Source organism: Lissotriton helveticus, chromosome 3_1 (assembly GCF_964261635.1).
Source record: "Lissotriton helveticus chromosome 3_1, aLisHel1.1, whole genome shotgun sequence".
Classification (NCBI taxonomy): Eukaryota; Metazoa; Chordata; class Amphibia; order Caudata; family Salamandridae; genus Lissotriton; species Lissotriton helveticus.
In genome coordinates, this window is record NC_136061.1 from 150,468,215 (window position 1) to 150,480,240 (window position 12,026).

The 12,026-nt window shown below is 48.6% G+C and overlaps 2 protein-coding genes across 4 annotated transcripts in view; one reads left to right on the top strand and one right to left on the bottom strand.

Moving 5' to 3' along the window:
- The window catches only part of BKGD (beta-keto-L-gulonate decarboxylase), a 65,393-nt gene extending 58,936 nt beyond the window's left edge, over nt 1-6,457 (bottom strand). For 2 of the 3 annotated variants that reach the window (XM_078679415.1, XM_078679413.1), the window contains exon 1: nt 6,339-6,457. The gene's annotated coding sequence lies outside the window, so the exon portion shown is untranslated. Of the gene's footprint in view, nt 1-3,286; nt 3,305-6,338 lie in introns of those variants that run through there. The other variant, XM_078679414.1, reaches the window with a different exon arrangement.
- Nucleotides 5,964-12,026, top strand: part of TAF1D (TATA-box binding protein associated factor, RNA polymerase I subunit D) — a 145,760-nt gene continuing 139,697 nt past the window's right edge. Inside the window, exon 1 of the mRNA XM_078679412.1 lies at nt 5,964-6,125. The gene's annotated coding sequence lies outside the window, so the exon portion shown is untranslated. The remainder of the gene's footprint in view (nt 6,126-12,026) is intronic.

Consider the following 12,026-nt stretch of genomic DNA (forward strand, 5'->3'; position numbering starts at 1 on the left):
CCCTGCTTCAGTCTCTGGAGCAAAGAAGTTGAGATAGTGAAGTGCTGGGATATGCTGTCTCATGCTCCTCGGTCATTGCTGCCAGTGCCCGCCCTAGCTTTGTAAAGGAAAACAGCTTTGTTCCCCTTCACAGTCCATCTACTTGAGGGAAAGCAGCCGATCTGCATGTTCACAGTAACTGTGGAACAAACTGTTTTTGCAGGGAAACACCAAATTGCAAACAGTAACATCCGCACACGCCCTAGCTGAAATCTATATCTATACTAATATAATAAAGAGAGAGCCCAACCCTTTGAGGCGGGTAATCTCAGGAACCACAGCACCAATCACAACACCCAATACAGCGTTGGAAAGGGCAGTTGCAGCAGAAGGACATAGGCTATGCAGACGCCCACCATATACATTTAAAAGGTAAAAGAACCGTGCCAGCAAAGTAGTCCCTTGTGGGCGTGTCTGCATTGTGCTGTGGGCGTGTGCTGTGGGCGTGACAAACGCTGGGGGCGTGTAGTACGTTCCCCCCTTCATGGCATGTCTCATATCGTGTGCTGTGGGCGTGTGCGGGACGCGGGATTACCGAAAAAAAAAAACGAGCGTTGTGCCCAATATTTCATTGTTTTTTCTTCCCAGGTTCTGTACATTACAGCTCCGGGTGTCCACCCTGCACTCCATAATCATAACCCACCCTTACTCCTTAAAATACCCCAACACCCTTAAACACTAACCCATCTTAACCCTATAAATATACCCTGTACCCTAAAACCCAAACCTATACCTAAACCCTAAAAATACCCCTGTACCCCAAAACCCAAACCTAGCCCTGAACCCTATAAATGCCCCTGTACCTCAAAACCCAAACCTATCCCTGAACCCTAAAAATACCCCTCTACCCCAAAACCCAAACCTAGCCCTGAACCCTAAAAATAACCCTCTACCCAAACCTACCCCTGAACCATAAAATACCCCTGTACCCCAAAACCCAAACCTAGCCCTGAACCCTTAAAATACCCCTGTACCCCAAAACCCAAACCTACCCCTGAACCCTAAAAATACCCCTGTACCCCCAAACCTAGCCCTGAACCATAAAAATAACCTTGTACCCCAAAACCCAAACCTACCCCTGAACCCTAAAATACCCCGTACCCCAAAACCCAAACCTACCCCTGAACCCTAAAAATACCCCTGTACCCCCAAACCTAGCCCTGAACCATAAAAATAACCTTGTACCCCAAAACCCAAACCTACCCCTGAACCCTAAAATACCCCGTACCCCAAAACCCAAACCTACCCCTGAACCCTAAAAATACCCCTATACCCCAAAACCCAAACCTAGCCCTGAACCCTAAAAATACCCCTGTACCCCAAAACCCATACCTATCCCTAAACCCTAAAACTATCCCTGTACCCCATAACCCAAAACTATATCTGAACCCTTAAAATACCCCAAAACATATACCTCAGTACCCCAAAACATATACCCCTATACCCATACTTACCGTATCCAATTACTTTAAAAAAACATGCTTTTACCATTCATGCATTTACAACGAATTTCGTTGTAAATGTATGCGTGGTAAAAGCATACAAAATGTAATGCCATGCGTTATAATGGCATTGCGGAGTCATGGTACTTTCGTAATGAAAGTATGTGGAGTGATGGTATGCGGAAAGAAAGTTGTGGAATAATCGGTGTTTACCCTCCCCCGGTAAGTACATTGGTGGCACGGCGGCCCACATCTCCAGCAACATACTCATATTTTTTCACCACCGATTTCAAAAATGCACAGGTCTCTCTCATTGATGGCCAGCACCGACATACACTTTTAGACACATCCCCCGCCACAAGTTCTAGAATTGCGAACTTTAGAGCTGGGGAGCTACGTTTGAATCTCGGCATCAGCTCAACATCCTGTGATTCCAGGCAAATCACTTTGTCTCCCCGTGCCTACCACAAATGAATGTGTTCTTATGTAATGTAAATTGTGCTTATGCCATGTTGTCGAGTACGCGCTATATAATATTGCAAGGAAAAATAAAGTAGGGAAACTCGAGTTCACACACTACAGAATGCGCACTCTTAAGTGCATCAGCTGTGCACTGTGAATCGGAGCGTTTCACAGGCCTGTCACAAATAAGAAATGCTATCAAAACGAATCCTACAAAACAATATACTACTGGCCGGCAGCAATTCATACCCGGACAACGTCGGGACGGGCTGCTAGTTATTTATAAATGTTAAAATTCTAGAAACAGCCATTTTCATCATTATTGCTACATACTCGAGAACGAATATTTTAAATGCTGCTCAAAAACTTGTCACTGGCAAACGTTAAAACTGCAGTACAAAAAGTTATTTATCAGGATGCGAAGGAACACTAGAAACAGTATAATGACAACAGGACGTGCACCACACTACAACCAAAACCAGTGTTGCAAATGCAATAGGTCTCGCATTTGTTGGATTTATTGGAATGATAAATGCCAACGTTTTTTACCTGGCCATGTACAGTATCATATGTGGCCCTCTTTTGGCCACATATGGTACTGCACCCTGCCACATGGCTAGGTAAAAAAACATAAGGTTTATATTGCCAATAACTCCAACTCCGACAAATGCGAGACCTATTGCAATCCTTGTTACTTATTAGTAAGCATAATACTCTTAACTCTTGGTACTTGCACCTGAAGTGTGCATAAAGGTTAATATACAGCAATACACATAAATAACAAAATAAAGGATGGAATGCAATCGCCTAATTTGTGCATACAAAACAATTTGTAGGACAGAAATAACAATAGATGTGCCAACTAGAATCTTCCTTCAGTCTTCTAGTTCTTTCGAAAAGCGTGGCTGTATTTCTTATTTATTGCACAGTCCAGAGCGGTTCAGCGGACGTTAATGTTCGCATCCTCCGTACAGAAAGGCCCTAAAGGCACTTTGAACCACCAATGTCTGTGTGAAGTTACATGTGTCCGATTGCCACGCTCGTAGCCACTTATAGATAGCCTGTGGTGCGTCTGAACGCGCGTGAGAGAATGACTCACTCGCCACAGCATTTAGCGGCTGCACGCCCCGCCTCTCGTTAAGTGGGCGGTTCACAGGGACAAAACAAGCGATGCTGAGTATTCACGGAGTATGTATATAGGAAATGGTGTTGTCTATCCGGCCCCGTCTGTATGCGTGCTTAAGAGCCCAGCCCTAGCGAGAAACACGGTCTCAGAGCCCTGTTGAATTGCATAAGTGCTGGTAAGTAGCTGTGTCACACAAGTAAAATAAGCGTAACTTTACTGCGCAGCAGCTTGTGTGTGCATGGCCTCTGGTTCGCTGGCGTCCCGTGACCACGCGCGCGCAGCCTGATCTCCCCGCCCGGATTCCTGCGCGCGCTCTTTGCAGCTGTGACCGCTGTCAAGCGTCTCATATCGTGTGCTGTGGGCGTGTGCGGGACGCGGGATTACCGAAAAAAAAAAACGAGCGTTGTGCCCAATATTTCATTGTTTTTTCTTCCCAGGTTCTGTACATTACAGCTCCGGGTGTCCACCCTGCACTCCATAATCATAACCCACCCTTACTCCTTAAAATACCCCAACACCCTTAAACACTAACCCATCTTAACCCTATAAATATACCCTGTACCCTAAAACCCAAACCTATACCTAAACCCTAAAAATACCCCTGTACCCCAAAACCCAAACCTAGCCCTGAACCCTATAAATGCCCCTGTACCTCAAAACCCAAACCTATCCCTGAACCCTAAAAATACCCCTCTACCCCAAAACCCAAACCTAGCCCTGAACCCTAAAAATAACCCTCTACCCAAACCTACCCCTGAACCATAAAATACCCCTGTACCCCAAAACCCAAACCTAGCCCTGAACCCTTAAATACCCCTGTACCCCAAAACCCAAACCTACCCCTGAACCCTAAAAATACCCCTGTACCCCCAAACCTAGCCCTGAACCATAAAAATAACCTTGTACCCCAAAACCCAAACCTACCCCTGAACCCTAAAATACCCCGTACCCCAAAACCCAAACCTACCCCTGAACCCTAAAAATACCCCTGTACCCCCAAACCTAGCCCTGAACCATAAAAATAACCTTGTACCCCAAAACCCAAACCTACCCCTGAACCCTAAAATACCCCGTACCCCAAAACCCAAACCTACCCCTGAACCCTAAAAATACCCCTATACCCCAAAACCCAAACCTAGCCCTGAACCCTAAAAATACCCCTGTACCCCAAAACCCATACCTATCCCTAAACCCTAAAACTATCCCTGTACCCCATAACCCAAAACTATATCTGAACCCTTAAAATACCCCAAAACATATACCTCAGTACCCCAAAACATATACCCCTATACCCATACTTACCGTATCCAATTACTTTAAAAAAACATGCTTTTACCATTCATGCATTTACAACGAATTTCGTTGTAAATGTATGCGTGGTAAAAGCATACAAAATGTAATGCCATGCGTTATAATGGCATTGCGGAGTCATGGTACTTTCGTAATGAAAGTATGTGGAGTGATGGTATGCGGAAAGAAAGTTGTGGAATAATCGGTGTTTACCCTCCCCCGGTAAGTACATTGGTGGCACGGCGGCCCACATCTCCAGCAACATACTCATATTTTTTCACCACCGATTTCAAAAATGCACAGGTCTCTCTCATTGATGGCCAGCACCGACATACACTTTTAGACACATCCCCCGCCACAAGTTCTAGAATTGCGAACTTTAGAGCTGGGGAGCTACGTTTGAATCTCGGCATCAGCTCAACATCCTGTGATTCCAGGCAAATCACTTTGTCTCCCCGTGCCTACCACAAATGAATGTGTTCTTATGTAATGTAAATTGTGCTTATGCCATGTTGTCGAGTACGCGCTATATAATATTGCAAGGAAAAATAAAGTAGGGAAACTCGAGTTCACACACTACAGAATGCGCACTCTTAAGTGCATCAGCTGTGCACTGTGAATCGGAGCGTTTCACAGGCCTGTCACAAATAAGAAATGCTATCAAAACGAATCCTACAAAACAATATACTACTGGCCGGCAGCAATTCATACCCGGACAACGTCGGGACGGGCTGCTAGTTATTTATAAATGTTAAAATTCTAGAAACAGCCATTTTCATCATTATTGCTACATACTCGAGAACGAATATTTTAAATGCTGCTCAAAAACTTGTCACTGGCAAACGTTAAAACTGCAGTACAAAAAGTTATTTATCAGGATGCGAAGGAACACTAGAAACAGTATAATGACAACAGGACGTGCACCACACTACAACCAAAACCAGTGTTGCAAATGCAATAGGTCTCGCATTTGTTGGATTTATTGGAATGATAAATGCCAACGTTTTTTACCTGGCCATGTACAGTATCATATGTGGCCCTCTTTTGGCCACATATGGTACTGCACCCTGCCACATGGCTAGGTAAAAAAACATAAGGTTTATATTGCCAATAACTCCAACTCCGACAAATGCGAGACCTATTGCAATCCTTGTTACTTATTAGTAAGCATAATACTCTTAACTCTTGGTACTTGCACCTGAAGTGTGCATAAAGGTTAATATACAGCAATACACATAAATAACAAAATAAAGGATGGAATGCAATCGCCTAATTTGTGCATACAAAACAATTTGTAGGACAGAAATAACAATAGATGTGCCAACTAGAATCTTCCTTCAGTCTTCTAGTTCTTTCGAAAAGCGTGGCTGTATTTCTTATTTATTGCACAGTCCAGAGCGGTTCAGCGGACGTTAATGTTCGCATCCTCCGTACAGAAAGGCCCTAAAGGCACTTTGAACCACCAATGTCTGTGTGAAGTTACATGTGCCCGATTCTTGCCACGCTCGTAGCCACTTATAGATAGCCTGTGGTGCGTCTGAACGCGCGTGAGAGAATGACTCACTCGCCACAGCATTTAGCGGCTGCACGCCCCGCCTCTCGTTAAGTGGGCGGTTCACAGGGACAAAACAAGCGATGCTGAGTATTCACGGAGTATGTATATAGGAAATGGTGTTGTCTATCCGGCCCCGTCTGTATGCGTGCTTAAGAGCCCAGCCCTAGCGAGAAACACGGTCTCAGAGCCCTGTTGAATTGCATAAGTGCTGGTAAGTAGCTGTGTCACACAAGTAAAATAAGCGTAACTTTACTGCGCAGCAGCTTGTGTGTGCATGGCCTCTGGTTCGCTGGCGTCCCGTGACCACGCGCGCGCAGCCTGATCTCCCCGCCCGGATTCCTGCGCGCGCTCTTTGCAGCTGTGACCGCTGTCAGCGCGACAAGTGCCCTCCCACCCGTGGAGAGAGATTGCCAAAGGAGATTACCTGCCGAGGGAGGTCGCCAAGTGACGCCCGGGGAGCGCCGAGGTCTGCTCTGCTTCCTCAGCCCGAGTGGGTGACCAGTAGCTGAAGCCTTGAGCACGAGTTTGAGTCTGTGGGGCGGGTCCTTTCTAGTGTCAGACCCGGTAGTAATGAAAAAACCGAAACGGACGTTGTAACGGACATGTGTATGTTTATATGCAAGCGACATCAGGCCCTTTCTGCAATCAAGAGCTGTGCTAATGTTACAATAAACATTAAATAGTAATTTTAAAATGTGTATGTTGAAATCTGACTTCTTAAATGTACAGTGAAAACACTTAGTAATTTTATTTTCTCCAGCATTACCCCAAGACAAAAGCGGAATGCTTTGCCCGTGTCTGATGCAAGAACACCATGTGCTGTCACTACCATTAGGCCCATTGTCATTCTATAAGTGCTAATCAGCTGCAGTCTCAGAATGAAAATGGGCCACTCCATGGTCTGCAAGAGGTCCCGGAGGGGCCCCTGCAGGTAGCCCCTTCAGTTTAAAAGATGAGTACGAGAGGCCCCAGTGGAAACTTTTAAACTCATGGGGCCTCTCGCAGGGAAACAGCATACCTTACTGAAATGTCCCAATTTGATTTTAGTATGATGTCTTGACGCCTAGTGGACATCAGACTAAAATAACGGATGGTCCGGGAAATTTACTGACGGTTGGTTACTCTATTAGGGCGGCAACCTGGCATGGAGACAAATTCGAGACAGAACTGTAACAAGCATTTGCAATGCAATAGGTCTCGCATTTGCGAGAATTTGAGCAATTGGCATTATAAATGACAATGCCTTTTATTTACGTATTGGTTTTTAAAACATAAATAACAATACCAATTGCTTAAACTCTCACACATGCAGTTGATGACTGCAGCCTCACTGTAAATAGCCTTGAAATGCATCAAGCTATATAAAACAGCAGGCCTCAAGATATGTTTGCAGCTGCTGTCCTGCTCTGGTGTGGTGCACCTGAAAGCACAGTGTGAGGCTACCAGGCCAAAGGCTTAGTCGGCTGCATTTTGTAACCATATCACATTTTTCTGAGTAGTGCTCTTAAAGAATAATCCCATAACTGCTATTTAAAATGCTGCAGAGGCAATTTGAGCCAGAAGGATAGTACTTTGGCAGAACAATCACTTCAACATGTCTGTTTAAAGCTTTAGAAACATGTGAAACGCCTTAGAGCACATTTCTGTGATAGTTAACACACAGTGAGTCAGCTAAAATAGGTGCGCGAGCCGTGCATGTTGCCAAGGCGTTTTACCACTGCATGCATCAGCACATGACTAATGTATCTATCCATTTGGTACGCAGGACTGCACCAACTCCGGAGACTCAAAAATGCAATGTGACGGCCCCGAAGGAGGGAGTGGCTAACTCTCCAAGACTTTCAGGTCTCAAAATTAAAACCCGCAGCAAAACACTGTACTCCAAATTATTATGACATGTTTATCCAATACCTTGTCATTTTCTTTTTTCCGATCTCGTATTGTACATACATTTATACATTAGCTTATCCTGACATTCATTTTAAGTACACTTATGTAGAGTCGGGTGCTAGGCCCGCATGCTGGAAAAAAGACTGTGACACAGACACTCTGGTAACTGGGTGCAACTGGCCCAGAGCACGGGCGCTCTGCCACCTTTTTTTTTTTTTTGCAGAGTTTTATATAGCGCGAACTAGAACCGAACCAAATCAGTTATCAGAGCGCTTTACATAGCACCAGTTACGTTACATGAGGACACACTTTCATTTTAGGCACGTTATTTAAGCAGCGTCACCTGACCGGTGACGTCCGTGGTGGGTGGGTGTACAGTGTAGGTCATACACAGAAACACTGGTGTGCAGGCTGCACATAACTACATCCCTCCCAAACTTGGTGAAAAATCAAAACCCTGGACAAAGTCCGAAAACCTGTGGGAGGAAAATCAAACACAAAAATACAAAGGCGGAAACACCGCTAAGTCTCTTCATCTGCTTGCAGAATTGCTATGTTGGCAAACAGTGGCTTGTGTGAACGATTTACGTTGGCACAGTTCAAGAGGGCTCGGCGGTTCCGGCCTCCACTTGGCTCTGTAACTGGACGTTGCTCTTCAGTCATGCTCAATCTCGCTCTTGTGGTGACAACCATCAGCTGGAGAGATGGTGGGTGGCTAGGCGTTGCTCTTCCGCTGTTCATTCCTGGTTCTTTGCGGTGTCTTCGGGCAGGCTTCAAAGTGTCTCTTTGCAAAAGAAAGGAGTAGGTCCAAACATCCCTCTCACTAGGATGCCCCTCTCGCCGGTGTTCCTCTCTCAAAGGATGGCCGGGAGGCCCTCTTTGCCAGGCCTCCACGGGACTAGTGCTTTCGGTCGTGTTGCTCCACCATAGCCTTCGGGCCGTGAGTGGGACGCGCTACGAGCCTCACCGTTCTGTCCTTCATTCCACCTGTAGGGTGTGTTTTGTCGCTCCTGTCATTGCATGCAAAGTCTTCACTCTTCTGGGACTTGCAGATGTGCGGCTGTGGATCTATCTTTCGTCCGGGATCTTCTTATGCCAGAGTCCCTTGAGGCCTCTGCCCCTTGGGTTTCCACGGGCTGGTGTAGAGTGGTTAGTTCCTTCGTTTCCGGATGTCTGAGCACTCTCGCCATCCAATCTTACGCTCAACCCCAGAGGTAGGTGTTGCTAGTAGTCCAGCCTGCTCCCACCTGCGATCGCCTTGGGGATGGAGTCCTCGTCGGTAGACATCTTTGCTCTGTGCCGCTGATATTCTTCCCAGGCCTTGTGCTACAATGCACTCTGAAGTTCCAGCGAATGTCACCTTCCTCTTCTGCTGTGTGTTGTCTTGGCACACCTCTTTTCTTCTCCCTGGGCGTTGTTATTTCTGGTGGCGACATGCCACTCAATTCCCTACTTTTCTTTCTTCTTCCTTTTGCGACGTGGTCGGTCTGTTGTTATTTCTGGTGGCGACATGCCACTCAATTCCCTTCTTTTCTTTCTTTTTCCTTTTGCGACGTGGTCGGTCCCTTTGTTCTTATCTTCATCATCCAGGCCATCTCCATGTGGCGTGCACTCCACATGTGTCTCCCTGATTGTATCCTACCCCTAGGGCAACGCTTGCTTGTCTTCTGTTAACTGGACCAGGCGTCGCATCTTTCTTCTTCCTTTTCCTTTTCTGCTGCGACGTAACCTGGGGGGATCTTTTTCCATCTTCTCTAGCCGGGCTTCCTCGTGCAGCGCACGCACTCCACACTTGTCTTCCCAGTCTTGTCCTAGTCCTAGGACATTATCTTCGTTTCACTCGGACAACCAGAGTTCGCATCGCGACCTTCCCTTTACTTTCGGTTTTATTCTGCAAACTTGTGATGTCGAAGTTCATTGGTCCCTGTTCGCGGACCACGTCCTAGTTGAACTTTTTGGACCTCTTGCCAGTCCACTCTGTCGATCTCTGGCAGGCTACCTTCAGTTTACGTGTCGGACTTCTTGTTATGCGGATTCTCGCTGACCTCTGCTTTGGTCACCTCCTGTCGCAACCTTCCCGTGGGCTGGCTTCTTTGCTTGGGCGACCATCTGGCTGGTCGGCTTCTGCTTGGGCGACCATCTGGCTGGTCGACTTCTTTGCTGGGGCGACCATCTGGCTGGTCGAATTTTTTGCTTGGGCGACCATCTGGCTATTCTGCTTCTTTGCTTGGGCGACCATAACGCGCTATATAAATCGAATAAATAAATAAATAAATAGCTGTTCGGCTTCTTTGCTTGGGTGACCATCTGGCTGGTCGGCTTTTTGCTTGGGCGACCATCTGGCTGGTCGGCTTCTGGGATGCGTCACATCATGTGATTGTCCGTGGTACCTGTCTGGCGTAATGGCACTCCATGTGTTCTTCTCCCTCCTTGCAGTGGCGTCTTGTCGCTACGCGGCGCGCATTCTGCGCCCTTATGCTTCCGTTTCTTCTGACACTCGCTACGCACTCTTGAGTGTTCTGTGTGGAGTTCCTGCACTCATGGCGCGTTCCTGTGCCGTCTCCTGACATGTTCCTTGCGCTTCTGGCGCCTCTCCTGACGTGTTTCTTGCGCTTCTGGTGTTGCTGGCTCTCCTCAGTGACCTTAAACAATACATTTTCCATTTGGGTGCACCGTGTGGCATCAGGGTGGCCCCTGCGCTGCAGTCAGTCACTGTGTGGCAGCTGTTCTTTAGCTGCTGCGTGTACTTTCGTTGGCGGGTGCGATACCTCTACTTGGCCACTAGATTGAGAAGAATGGGGCCCAGGCAGTTTTTCAGCTACCGATGCTTCAGGCTCTTTTCCCTCTTCTCTGGGACAGCTGGTGCAAGGCTTCTCGTGACCTCGGATCCCTTCGTCACTTCCCTCACAGGGCACAGGCACACCTGCACCAGGTAGGCTCCTTCTTCATTTATTTCCGTTTGATGTTGGCAGACTGCGCTCTATACTTCCTTGTGCAACACGTGCTCGGGCACTTTGCTGCACATCGTTTACAGGCACTGCCGCGCTTCTATCGGCCAGAGCAGCCTTGCCAACGCTGCCGGCCCCATCTCCTGTGGGTTTGTACTCGCGGCCCTTTGATCAGCATTCCCTCTGGGCTGCGTTTCTCACCCTCGGTGCTCCGATTGGCCTCAGTAGCATGCAGACGCTGTGGGCCTTACTGCTCCTTTGTTCTCGCGGCCGCCTACATTGCATTCCTGCCGCTTTCCTCTGAGCGCTGTCCTTGGGGGCGGGTCACTACCACCTCCAGCGGCCCCACATCACGTGTGCTGCAGGAGGCTCTCTATTCGGCCGCACCACATGCCCACAGCTGCTTCCCGGGGACACGAGAACGCTAGCTGCATTACAGTGAGTGTCACTTTTCTTTTCCCTTACGACAGCCATCTTCTGCATTTCTTCGCCCTCCCTGCCCGCGGCAGCCTCACACAGTCCTCGTCCGGGCAGGGGGGGCCTGGGGGCCATGTTTGGACGTGCGGGGTAGGCACCCGCCTTACAGACAGTGTCGGTGCTTCACTGCGGGTGGGCTCCGCTTTCTTTATGCAGTGCCCAGCAGCTCTCCACACGCCCCGCCGCCGCAGCAGCCTCAGTCACACGCTGCGCGGCGGGGGCAGGGGTCGCCGCGGGTGGGCTCCGCTGGCCTTGCTTCACTGGGGGGGTGCAGTAGCTTGCGCCGATGCCGATGTCCGCTCGTGCTGTTGGGGGCAAAGTTTCTATTTACAGCGGGTGGACTCTGCTTTACACACTTTCTCGGCGGCGCTAGCTGGCGGCCGCCATTCTCTCTGCTGTGACCGTTGCGGGTGGGCTCCGTTTTCGGTATCAGCGCATACGCTCACCTTCGGCCAACGGGCCACTCTTTCCACGCGGGTGGGCTCCGCGAGGGCTTCACCATGGTGGGGCTCAGTTGCGGCCGACGCGGGTGGACTCCGGTCGGTCCGCTGTTTCTCGGTAGTGTCCCTTTGTTGCGGCCGAGGCGGGTGGGCACCGCTCGGGTCGCTCTTCACCCCACGCAGGGGGGGCAGTTCACGCTTGGCTCAGAAGCTGCGGGATAGGCTCCCGGTCACCTTCTCGTCATCAGGCAGGCCCGGGGTTCGGCACACGCCCTGCAGGCTTCTCGGCGGCTGGCGCCGATCACAGGAGGCAGGCAGCTCCCTCCCCCTTCCCACAATGTTTTTTTTCGTAGCTGT